A 13,417-nucleotide genomic window follows, 5' to 3' on the forward strand; every position below is an offset into this window, starting at 1 on the left:
TGCCTTTTGTAACAGTTTTTGAGTTAAAGTCTATTTTGACTAATATTAATATAATATCTAGTTTGCCTTTAGTTACTACTTGCCTGGAATATCTTTTTGTATTCTTTACCTTCAAATTGTGTTTGAAATATAAAGTGAGTCTCTTAAAAATAGCATAGAGTTGAATCATGTTTTTTTTTTCTGTTCTGCCTCTATGACTTTTGATTGGAGAGCTTAATCCATTTACATTAAAAATACATATTGATATGAAGGAAATTCTGCCATTTGCTATTTGCTTTCTATACATCTCATAGCTTCTTTGTCTCTCATTTTCTCCATTTGAGTTTTTTTGTGCGTTTATTGGATTTTTGTAGTGACATGTCTGATTCCCCTATGCTTTCCTATTGTTTACATTCCATAGATGTTTTCTTTGTGATTATCATGGGGATTGCATATAATATCTTAAGGTTATAAGTAATTTGAATTAATCATAACTTGACCTCAATTGCATAATATACTCTTATAAAGTTACATCCTCGTTATTAATAATAAATATGTTACAATTTATCATAAGCATATCAAATTACATATTTATACATTGAGTGACTAATAATATAATACAGCTTTAAACTTCTTTTTATGCTTTTGTATTTTAAATTCTGTAGAAAATAAAAAGTGGAGTTATAGACTAAAATTACGGTAGTGTGGCTTATATCTGCCCATTTATTTATCTTTACAGGAGAACATTGTATTTTCATATGGCTTCAAGTTACTGCATATTGTCTTTTTATTTCATTGTAAAGGATTCCCTTTAGAATTTCTTATAGAGCAGTTCTAGTGGTAGTGAATTCCCTTAGCTTTTGTTTATCTGAAAATACAGATAAACAAGAAAATTATTATTTTTTATCTGGGAATACAGATGAACAGTAAATAAATTACACTATTTGTAACTTCTCCCTTGTTTTTAAAGAACAACTTTGCCAAATATAAAAATCTTCATTGACCGGTTTTTTTTTCAGCCCTATTTTATTTTATTTTATTTTATTTTATTTTATTTTATTTTATTTATTTTTGAGATGGAGTCTCACTCTGTTGCCCAGGCTGGAGTGCAGTGGTATGATCTCAGCTCACTGCAACCTCTGCCTCCCAGATTCAAGTGATTCTCCTGCCTCAGCCTCCCAAGTAACTGGTACTACAGGTGCACGCCACTGCACCCGACTAATTTTTCTATCTTTAGTAGAGACAGAGTTTTGCCATGGTCGCCAGGCTGGTCTCAAACTCCTGACTCAAGTGATTCACCCATCTCAGACTCCCAAAGTGCAGGGATTACAGGCATGAGTCACCGTGCCTGGCTTTTTTCAGCACTTTAAATATATTATTTCTCTGCCTTCTTGCCTCCAGGCTTCTGATGAGAAATTGGCTGATACTTGTATTGAACATCCCTTTTATTTTGTTGAATTGCCTTGCTGTTATTGCTTTTAAGATTCTGTCATTGTTTGGCTTTCAACAGTTTGATTATAATGTGCTTTGGTGTAGATGTTTTTGGGTTTATCCAATTTGGTATTTGTTGGGGTTATTTTATCTGTATATTCATGTCTTTCTTCATATTTGGAAGGTATTTGGCTATTATTTATCTTACTACTCTTTTTTACCTCTCTCTTCTCCTTGATCTGCTTGATGGTGTCCCTCAGTTTCCTTAGGTTCTATTCACTTTTATTCATTCCTTTTTCTTTTCTGCTCCTCAGACTCAATAATTTCAATTTTCCTATCTTCGAGTTCACTAATCTTCTGCAAATCCGTTGTTGATCTCTGCAAGTAATTTTAAAAACTTCAGTTGCTGTACTTTTCAGCTCCAGAATTTTTGTGTGGTTCTTTTATATAATTTCTTTGTTTGATGATATTCTCCTTTAGATAAAATATTATGTTCCAAATTTCCTTTACTTCTTTGTCGAAACACACTCTTATCTAGTTGAGCAAATGTCAAGTCACTTTAGTATCTGGGCTTTCTCAGGGACAGTTTATGCCAATTAATCACTTTATTCCTTTGAATGAGCCATTTTCCTGTTTCTTTATGTGCCTTGCGAATTTTGTTGTTTTCGTTGTTGTTGAAGATTGGCATTTGATTTTTATAATGTGGTGACTTTGGAAATCAGATTCTCTTCGTTCCTTAGGTTCTCTATGTTGGTGTTTCTGTTTTGATTATTAAAGTCTGTTGTGTTCTATTTGTCTTGAGACAAAGTATTTTTGCAAAGATTATTCCTTGGTGTGTGTATTCACTATTTTGATACCTTAGCTTGCACTCAGCTAATACTTTGGCAAAGATTTTCTTGAATTTCAGGATCTGAAACAGACAAAAACAAACAAAACCCCAAGCAAACAAACAAACAAATGGACAGTCACCTTTCTCAGATTTTATAGACTGCCTCTGTGCTAATGTACTTCTTCATGATTTTCTAGGCCTTCCATGAGTCTGGGATTCAGCCAGGGTGAAAGATTAATGGTTTTTAAGGAATTTTGAGCATGTGTCTTTCTGGGGCATGCTAGTAATGTTCTAAATCCCCCTGTATACAGAATTCTTTTTGAATGCCCTAATTTCCCAAAGAGTCTCAATATGTTTCCCCTCTGGGCCTTAGCTGGTATATTGTATGTCTCCACCGAGAATCTCTAGTTCCAGATGTCTGTGGGATTTTTGTCCTCTTGTGGTTTTTATGAGACTTTCCTGTTGCTTTTCCTACCTGTACTCTGAACTATACAAGACAGAGATGAGCAAGTCAGTTCTTCAAGTGCTTCTCTAGTCCAGTTAGGATGAACATACACAATAATTTTCAAGTAAAGTCTGCTCTGCTTCCTCCACTTTGAAGTGGGGAATTGGTAACTAATCTGTCACTGCTGAAAAGCACAGCATCATCTACTATGAAGGGTCTTGGGGATGCAGAATAAAACCATCACTAAACATTTTTACCATTTTGAAGATGGCTTTTTCTTGATTGAGTATGTACTTAGTTGCTGTAAAACTTTGATCATTTTCCAGAGCTTCTACAAAGTTGGTTCACACTGTTTATGTTTTATTTTACTTTATTTTTTGTGTTTATGTTTGAGGAATAAGAGCTTGGAACTTCTTAGTCTACCATTTTGCTGACACCACACCACAAGGGTTCCTATTTTTGACAAGTCTAGAAACACTTTACTTATTCCTTTTTTATTTTCAAAGACCTCTAGGAAAGTGTCAATGTTTCCACAGTCAAGTTTAACATTTCATGATCATTTCTTTTTTCTGTCATTACTGGTTGTTCTCAGTTATTACCTAATGCTATTTATACATTGTCATTTACTAAACTTCAACAATTATATAGAAATAATGAATTAATTAATTCATCTTTCTATAAACACAAATATAATGGGGCATTTCATAAAAATAAATATGTATTTTTTTATTACTTGAGTTCAGGTAGTATAAAATTGGAATTATTTGTGGTTTTGCTATGGTTTGAATGTATCCCCCAAAGTTCATATGTTGGAAACTTAATTTGCAATGCAATAGTGTTGAGAGGTAGGCCTTTTGAGAGGTGATTTCATGAGGCCAGAGCCCTCATGAATGGGTTAATGCTATTATTACAGGTTAGGTTAGTTATTGCAGGAATGTGTTCCTGAGTTCAGCTCCCTTCTCCTCTTTCTCACATGTGCTCTCTTGCCCCTCCCGCTTCTGCCATGAGATCATGCAGCAAGAAGTCACTCATCAAATGCAATCCCCTTGACTTTGGACTTCTCCACCTCCAGAACTGTAAGAAATAAATCTCTGCTTTCTTTACATATTACCTAGTCTCTGGTATTCTATTATAGCAGCAGAAAATTGACTAAGACATGGTTCTTTCAGAATTCTACTTTCTTCCCCATAACCTGCTATTCTGTTAATGTGATTTTCATTCCAAATTTTCACTAATTACTTTAAACACAATTATTTTGCATTCATTTTTAGGTTATTGTATCGATTTGGGTATGTGAGAATAACAGTTCTCCTATTTGTTGTATCTGCTGGTTCTCTCCATGCTGGCACATTTCCTTATGTGGTGGTTCCTTGAAATCATTGAGCTCATTTTTAGCAGCATTATTTTTTTCTGTAGCTTTACTAGATGCCCTGTATTATGGATTTATTCTATAGATGGTTTTGTCTTTTCTTCTGCTAGAGCTTTTGGGATATGTATCTTGAGATTCCCAAATTTTAAAAATCTCATATCAGGACTGTAAGGTAACAAATTTGTGTTGTCTACAGTAAGAAAAATAAATAAATAAATTCTAGCTTCAACACCTGAGTGCAGCACAGATTTAATGTTTCTATTTCTCATAGAACATTTTTCTACACCAGAGCTTTGAAAACATGAAAACTTATTTTCTTCTACTATGGTTTGGTGCAGTGGATATTTTATTTGCCCTTTTTATGAAGTGGGCATGACTTTTAGAAACCTGCTTTTATGCAGGTAATCTCACTTGTAACGCTATACTTTTTTTTTTAACTATAAGAAGCTTCCACTTTGTCCCTTTTTTTCTTTTCATTTCTCATGTTTCAATATCTGTTTTGAACAATAGAAAGGCATTTCTCTTGAGAAGTTCATTTTATTTTATTGACTAATTAATTACATTTTACAAAAGCACAAAATGTGTATATGCTCCAGACATAGTTGAATAATACCAACATAGAACCGTCAATATTCACTTTGTGAGATTTCAGAGACTTTATTCAATGTCAATGCGTAAATATAATTTATTTTAAAGATGCATCAGATAAATTTATTATTTAAAATAATATATTTCCCTCTAGACGATATATTTTAGCTAAATACACAAAGAATGATAATATTTAATATTGTTACTTTGTAATTTCCTTTACTGGCCATACATACATATACATGGGAATGTTTAATAAAGGTTAAGAGGAAAATACTTCTTCATTGAGATTCCTAAACTATTTATCCATTATTGTCACTTAAAGAGGTAACAATATGCCTCCTAAAATTTCAAACTCTTTTCCATGTATGAAACTATTTGTGAATTTCATTACAATATTTTTCTACTTATTGTCTTGTGATAACATTTAATATTTATTTTAACCATGTGTGGATGTGTATATATGTGTGTGCTTGTGTGTGTGCATGTGTGTGTGTATGCCTGTCTCCCCCTCTCTGTATCTGCCTCCCTCACTTTATAGATGTAGAGCATAAATGATAAATATTGAACATAAAATTGAAACCTCAATGTCCTACATTAAAGATTTCTCCTTACATGAGGACAGTCAGGTGTTCTTTTTAGCCAATATCATTGTCATAAAGTTAAAGGATGATGGAGAGGTACAGAAGCAGAAGTTTCAGGGGATAGTATCTAAATATATAGGAATTCATCTCATAGAACTTCCAAGTTCTATTAGAATGCTACTTTAATTTCTCCACTTAGTGATTATACCTCTGCATAGCTCAGTGGTAGAAAAGAGTATAATTATACCTGTATAATTTCTGCCTTACTAAATTTAATTAAAATCTCTATTTTGTTGATATTTATGATTACTAAACCCCTAATTGAATGTTGTAGAAAATAACTACAGTTGCTGAGTTTGTGGTTGTTAAGAAGCAGATAACATCAACTAGCTGGATTAAATGACCCGTAGTAGGTAATCAATAAGTGTGTGTGTGTGTGTGTGTGTGTGTGCGCCTGCCTGTGTGTGTGTCAAGATTCTTCTTATTCACATTCCCAGTGTAAATGGCTCTTGGGGTAATGGATTCTTTTATAAGTTGAAATTGCCAACACTGAATGGTTGTTAGCTAAAATTTATATACGACTTTTACGAGGAGAGACATTCTCTACTTCTTCTTTTGGTAAGGAGAAATGAATGTGGAGATATGGCAAGTACAGGAAAATGTTTCAGTTTAACTCCAGCGGCCAGAAGGATAGCAGTTTTATATGAACTTGATGTGTTCTAATTAATTTTTTTCTGATTTTGAGTTTTGTCACACTTGCACATAGCATAGTCACATATTAACAACTTTTATCATATTCAAACTACACACACACACACATACATGCACTCCATTCAAAAGATTGGATGGCATTACAATATAGATTAGCACTTCAATGCTCCCCATCACAATCTTTAAAACAGATAATGGTTTGGAACTCTAGCTATTTATTTTCTATTTTACTTCTACCCTGGCCCAAGGAATTTGACAGGCTTTAATTTTTTAATGTGGAAGCCCAGTAGTGAATTTCAGTGGCCATTACCAGAAATATCTCTTCCAATGTGAAAGTAGTGAGTCTCCTGACTACTCGTTCTGAATATACTTTGATGAACATGAGGTATCTTTTGTTTTATTATAGTTTATGGCATCTTTGGCTGAGTTTCAAGCAAAATTTTGCTATTATGCACCAATGGCCAGAAAAGGTTTTATTCTTTACTTTTAGAATAAATATGATTTCACACTGTGAACTTTTTTTTTTTTTAATTTTATAGTCTGGACTTTAGAGACTGAGGCTACAGCCTGCGTTGTCCAATATGTGGGATCTAGATGTGTGGATAGTGAAATAGTTTTCTTTCCAAAGAATTCTTTAGATAAACTGTAGCTTTGTAGATTTGGTTCTAGCTGTGAACAATAGCCCAGGTAAGATAATTCAGCCAGTGTGAAAAGCTGAATCGTTCCCACTCTTCCCATTAGGCAATACATGAAACCCACCTGGGGATCTTGGGAAAGTCTGTTCAACACTCCCACTATGCTTCGTTTTGTTTTTCTCCTCCCACTGCCAAACCTCTGTGAACTCCAAAGGACATTCAATCTTTCCAGTTTTCCCACCTGTAATGAAATATACAAGTGTAAAAGCCCCATTAAGAATTTCAATACAATTGCTCTTCTACTCTTACGTTTCAACCTGTTGAGAATCCTGTTAAGCAACCTCGTCAGAGCTCACTCATCATTGAACCACAAATCTGGAAGCAGTTTTAATGCCATTCCATAGATATGCTATTGGATTTTGTCAAATATAAATTATCAAAAGAAACAAGGCACTAATGCGCGTTTGACAATGAATGTCCCTTGGGCTCATTTCAGGCCCACATCTTAATAAGAGAGCCCTTTGCAGCAATGTGTACGCGGCTGGTCTCAGTCCATCCTTTTCTTAACTGAGGAGTGCTTGAGCACTCTTCCGTAGACAATGACACACAGTTACTGGAGTTTAATTCTAACTTCATTGCGTTTTATATTTTTAAGCAAATTTGGGAATCAGAAATACAGCCTGAGAGGCCAGGTTTATGTTCATACAGACTTTTTAAAAAATGTAAGGTATCCAGAATGGTTTTATAGGAATCATTAACTTTTTAAAAGCCACCAGTTTCCTTCTGTCATTAATGATATGCATAAGAGCTTAATGTAATGCTACTTTTAATTATCACAGCCCTTTCTTTTAAATATCAAATTTCCCTCTCTAAACTGTCCTGCCTTCTCTTTAGAGTCTCATCTGTCACTGTAAATGCCATCACTTTATTCCTCCTATAGATGCACTGACAGGCCCACTCTTATCCCAAGCTTTATCTCTTTTTCCATCCTTTATTGTACTACAAAGATCCCTTTTTCATAGTTTACAGCTGTATCCGCTTTCCACACGTGGCAAATGATTGCCTCGGTAAAGGTATTTTCTGTTTCAATCTTGCATTTTCCCAAGGGAGAACAAAAGGGACAAGCTTTCTGGAGTTGGTTTCACTGAGAAAATTGTTTAGAATTGCCTCATTCCTCAGCAGATTAACGAATGCATACAATCCCAGCTTAAGTGCTATTGTACTACACAATTTGTCCATTATACTTTGTCCTTTCCATTTAGAAAACCCCTCACCAATTAAAGTAATACAGCCTTCCAATACCTGCTCCCAATTAAATCTGAGCTGTATTACCTGCCCCGATGCAGCTGGTCACAGATTCTTACCACTTACCCACATTCATTAGGCTTGTTCATTATCAAGGGGATGGTGGCAGGAATTCAAGCCACTGCCTTCCTTTTAGGGCTCACCAAAATTATCAGCTTTCCACCCAAGGCCCCAATAAGGACAGGATTAAGTATAAGGAGAAGGAATTCATACAGTAGCAACTCTCATTGTTTCTTCTTTCCTCATATCCTTTCTACCTCAACACATCAAAAGGATACAGTGCAGGTACAAAAGAACACTCGTCTTAATGAAAGGATCACTTTTCTCTCGGTTTCGGGCCCAAAGCGTACCCCCCAGCTTTGTTCTTCTGTCTTAACTACCCTCCCCCTCCAAGCTCTTTCTGCAAGACCACAGTGAGAACCATAAAGAAAGGCTCTGAAAGTGACCAAGAAGCCCACTTACTGCGAGCTTTGTCATTGAAGAGCAAGGCTTTCCAGCTTCAGGCTGGACTGGATTTTGGGGAAGTGTTATTTTTCTATCCAAGGCTTAAGGCATCTCTAAGAAAGGAGGGGGTTGTGGAGGAATGGAAAGTATGGGGAACTGTGATTTAATTACTACTGGGCATGACTGTGTGAGTGGGTTCTCCCAGATAAATTTTAATCTAAATCCAATGAACAAAAATATACGACCGGCTTTCTTTACTTTCGTTTTGAAGTGGGACATACACGCAGTTAATTCTTTGGTGATTCTGGTGGGTCTCTGTCGTGATTATTGATCAGAAAAGAAAAGTAAAAGACAAAACAAAGTTGGCGGGGAGGCATGCCACAGTAGGGAAAAGGTCACAGACTAAAGAGGAGAGGTGTATTTATCACACTAGAGAGAAAATTCAGGAGAGAAGAAAATACAAGTTAGCTGCCAGGGTTAGGAAATGCAAAATTCAGGTAAAAAGGACTATTGATAAAATTAAAAAGTCATGAATTTCTGAACAAGAAGTGCTCCTTCAGCCCTGAGAAGACCAAGCCTGAGAGCTTACCCAGGCACTGGTGGTTCTCGGGGGGAAAAGAGAAGTTCAGTGGAGGCTCAAGTGTCCTTTTATAGGAGAGTACAGAGCAAATTCCACCTATCTTCTCTGGAGAGAAGACACTGAGATCCTGCACCAAAGTGTCCCTTTTAAGATATTTGATTATGAAATTAAATTGATATATATTCTCTTCCGAATTCCTGAATCATCAACTATCCTTTGGTCAGTAACATTTTTAAAGGAACTTCAGTGATCTCGTACCTCTACCGAGCAGGCACTGTGATGGAGAAATCCTGATCCTGGAGAAACTACCAGCATTCTCAAAGGAGCAGATATATGGTGGGTGGATAATCAGTGAAAATCCATTCTAAGCAACTTTACTATAAGTCTTTATTGTATACATACAAATCTTATCAATGAACAGCACCATATGCATATCTGTGGCTTTTTTTTTTCTTTAGGGGGGGAGGTTGTATATTAGTGTTTTCCTCTCAATTAACTTCTAGGCAATTTTCCCAGCTAAATGCATAACATCTTTGGCAAGATGCCAAACAAAACCTTAAGACCCAACACTAAATTCTGCACTTATACAGGCAGCTTAGATTTTCATGCGGTGAACTGGAAGCTTGCCAGCAACTCCCACTATAAACTCAGCAGTGGGAAAGCTATATATATTTTTTTTATCAAGAAAATCTACTTTAGATTTCCAAGACCACTTGAAAATTGCACTATTTTAATGTGCCTTTTAGACAAAATAAAAGAAAGATTTAACCTGCTATTAAATTAACCCAATTAACTATTTATTCCGTGTAACCTTACACTTTGGATGATGTTAAATCAAATAAACTGGCAGGGAATGATTTTTTTGTAGTGAATTATGGAAATTACAAGATGCATTCTAAACAATAAGTTCTTATGTCTTTTTCTTTATCCTTTTCACTCTGACAAGATTATCAGAATACTTACTTTAAAAAAAAAATCGCTTTTTTGTATAGGAAACGGAATTACCCAGGATATAATACAGCTGAAGGGCCTGGGGAGAAGTGGCTGGAAAATTAGAATGTAAAGGAATGCTCATCAAATAGAAATTTACACAACAGTCATTCCTTGGAAGGCTTGCCATCCATCCCTCAGACTTTGCTTTTTGGTGTGCTTTTACTTGTACATTCCATTCAACACATGTGTTCTTCCAATAATGTCGTACTTTTCAAAGCACTAACTGCTGTCGGGCTGCTTTGGTCCCCAGTCAAGCTTTGTTGATGTTAAATTTAGAACCAAACTCTAAGAATTTGAGTTCATGTCCACTGGGATCTACCAGTTGAGGTAAAAAACACTTTCGAGAACTTGTGTAGTGTCCGATAAATTCTTTTAACACTAAAAAGCTTTTGGAAAACAACATTTTGACGATTTAAGAGGCAGTGAACCAGAAACATATGGATTAAGTTTCCTCTGTAATACTCAGGGGCCTAAAAATTAAGGGGGAAACGCTTGGCCAAACAAATTTTGCCCAACCAAAAAAATTCACAAACCAGGCCAAGATACTTTGCCAAACCTAAATTACTGATGAGCTCTCTTTCCGTAATATTAGCTATTATTATTACTACGTTTTATTTTTGTTTGATAATTCTGGAGTTTTAAAAACATCTGGAATGGTTTCGGAGAACAGCAGTTCACATCAAAGTGATTTTGCAATTTCAAAAACAAATCATAAATCATAACCTAAGAACATTGTGAATTTGTCTACATAAGTTCACGAGCCAGGATAGTTTGGCCAGGAAGTGGCCCACAGTTGTACCCATGGTAAGGGTGCGTAAGTTCAGCAGGTTAGGCCTTGCAAAGACAGGGAGACTCAGAGGATGTGGAGGCAGGAAAAGTTAGTACTTGTGTCATGGCCTCAGGCACCAGTTTCCACCAGACAGACATGAGACAGACAGAAGGCACCACTGGAGAGCTTCCTATAAAAATATGCAGAGAGATGACTCCTTAGGACACCTCAGTAAAACACAAGATATGGATCCCAAAAGAATTGTTAATGTTTTCCTTTTGATTTTCAAGAACTTCCAAGAACAGACATAGCAGCTACTTCTGCCTATTGGCCCTCTGTAAGTTTTAGCAACAGCACAGAACTCTCATCACACTAAATAACAAACATCACCAAAATAGCAGGACAGAATACAAGGCTGAAACGAACTATCTCAACCATCTTTTCCACTGACTTTTCCTATGTTTGTCATCTCTTCCCTCAAATTGTGGCCGGAAGAAAGCAGGTTCTGTGCTATGTATACGCAGAGCCTGCATTTGAAGAAACAGAAGGAGCCCAGACTAGGAAGCTAAGGGCACAAGGTGCAAAATATAAATAAAAGAGAAAGAAAGAAAGAAATACAATGATAAAATGAAAGAAGACACAAAAGAAACAAACCCCCAAAAATGAAACGAATGAAGGAAAGCAGAAAGAAAGTGGGGAAGAGAAGGGAGGAAGGAAAGAAGGGAAGGAAAGAGGAAGGAAGGAAGGAAGGAAGGAAAAGTAAAAGGAAGGAAGGAGGGAAGGTAGACAGACTCTCAGCACACATATAATATTAAGGGAAAGGAGATTATAGCCAATTTGATGAACACTTGCTATAGATTTTGTTGCATATATAATTTATATTCCTTTGATTTATTTCAGGATTTAATTACCCTTTTTTTCCAGCAAGTCGACTGTGATTGCATGTGGTATTACGGTGGTAGAGGTGGTGGTAATTGTGGTAATGGGATAGATCAGCATTGAGAAACTTTAAAACTGTCTCTAGGATAGGAGTGAGAGTTTGATGTAAACAAACAAACAAAAATCCTTTTTAAATATTTTGGAAGAGCGATAAAAGTCATTTGACATTTAAAGACACTGCAGCAGCAGTTAGTGGACTATGGAGAACTGATATTTATGAAAAAAATGTATCCATACTGCTGAAACATCACATAATCCCTGCAAAACTCTGAATAAAGTTATAAAATTAACTGCTCTATATGGTCTATTTTACGTAACAGGCCATTGTGTCCACAGAATGCAATGGCTATGCCAAAAGAAATATTCTTACACTATTGAAAGTATGTTAAATTAATTTTTTTGAAACTCCTAGGAAAGTCCAAGATAGGTGATTTTATTGGTGGAGGTATTTCTTAAATATGTATTAATAAGTCAACAGGCATTTGGGAAATAGCTTAACATACCATTTTTTTTTTCTGTCTTCTAACAAGAAAAATATTTTTTTTCTCCCATAAGGGCAGTCTAGAAGATTGGGCATGATTCATACTGCATCTTATTACACCCCTGAATTTGTGTCTATTTATGAAAAAATTAGCATAATTTGACTTAAAACTTCTATTACTTTGTAAAAGAGTTATTTCACATATTTCTCACCACAAGCAGCAGCAGGCTCTTAGGAAGAATTTTCTGCTGTGAAGGAGTGTTCTATGCTTATATTTATACATAACTACATTCTAACTCGTACAATCCAAAATTGCAGGGAGATAGGCTAGAAAAAGAATCTGCATTCACTCAAGATTCTTTGTAAAAAAATTTAAAAATATCATTGTATTAAAATATTTAAAAAGGTACTCTGTTTTACATGCACTTGCTTTGATTTAGAATGCATTTTTGAAAACCCACCTCAAGCTTCTCTGGGCACTCTAGCAGGGCCTGCTTGCCTGCTGACAGACGGGCCGTCCTTAGGAACCCAATGTGCCAATTTGCACCTAGCACGGCGTGTGCATTAAAGTTACACGTGGCAGAGCTCTGCAGTATGCACGTCTTTGTTCGGCATGTGAATTGTTAGAAATCGGGGATTATCTTTATTAGGATAAAGGCTGATGCCGTACAAGACCCAAACAAATAAAAACATAAATAAAACCCGGAAGCTTTTCGAGCCTAGATTTAGTGTCAGAATCCCAGGTAGGGAGGCAATGTCAGAAAGCCTAATTCAGGATTTCTGATAAAGGTAAATGAAAGGTGACAGGTAGTTCCAAAATCCAGCCACAATCAGCAACTAGAGAGGAGGAGTTACCTAAACTTGAATCAGAATCCAAAATCAGGGTCAAGAGGCACAAGAAGGAGTAAGCCAGGAAGTTCACACCAGCTGGGACTTGGGGACAGTAGACAGCTGATGATGGGCCCAGGGTTTCTTGGTGTTTTTAGAGAGAGTGAGTGAAAATGAAGTGAGGGCTCCGGATAAAAGGCAGCCCGGAAACCAGGGGTGGGGGTGGGGTCAGCAGGTTACGGCCCCCTCATCAGTCAAGGGACACACCTGGCGTCCAGGCCTGGCAGGCTTCTGCTGAAGAGGGAGTGACTTCCCACGCTGACAGGAGTAGCAAATTATATAGATCTAGAGATAGAGACCTATTTATGCAGGTTGTTTATTCAGAAACTAGTCATTATTAAAAGGCTACTAACTACAGGAAAAATATCACTCCCCTGGGGTCAATTTATTTCTGTCCAACTCTGATTTCTGAAAAATGAAGATTTCTTTGAACTGGAAAGACAAGAT

At 36.1% G+C, this 13,417-nt stretch overlaps 1 long non-coding RNA gene across 1 annotated transcript in view; it reads right to left on the reverse strand.

Moving 5' to 3' along the window:
- LOC745936 (uncharacterized) overlaps positions 1-13,417 on the reverse strand; it is a 126,173-nt gene that overhangs the window by 41,162 nt on the left and 71,594 nt on the right. The window contains exon 2 of the long non-coding RNA XR_001715974.3: positions 6,696-6,812. This is a non-coding gene — a long non-coding RNA (uncharacterized LOC745936). The remainder of the gene's footprint in view (positions 1-6,695; positions 6,813-13,417) is intronic.

The sequence above is a fragment of the Pan troglodytes genome, chromosome 12 (assembly GCF_028858775.2).
Source record: "Pan troglodytes isolate AG18354 chromosome 12, NHGRI_mPanTro3-v2.0_pri, whole genome shotgun sequence".
Lineage (NCBI taxonomy): Eukaryota > Metazoa > Chordata > Mammalia > Primates > Hominidae > Pan > Pan troglodytes.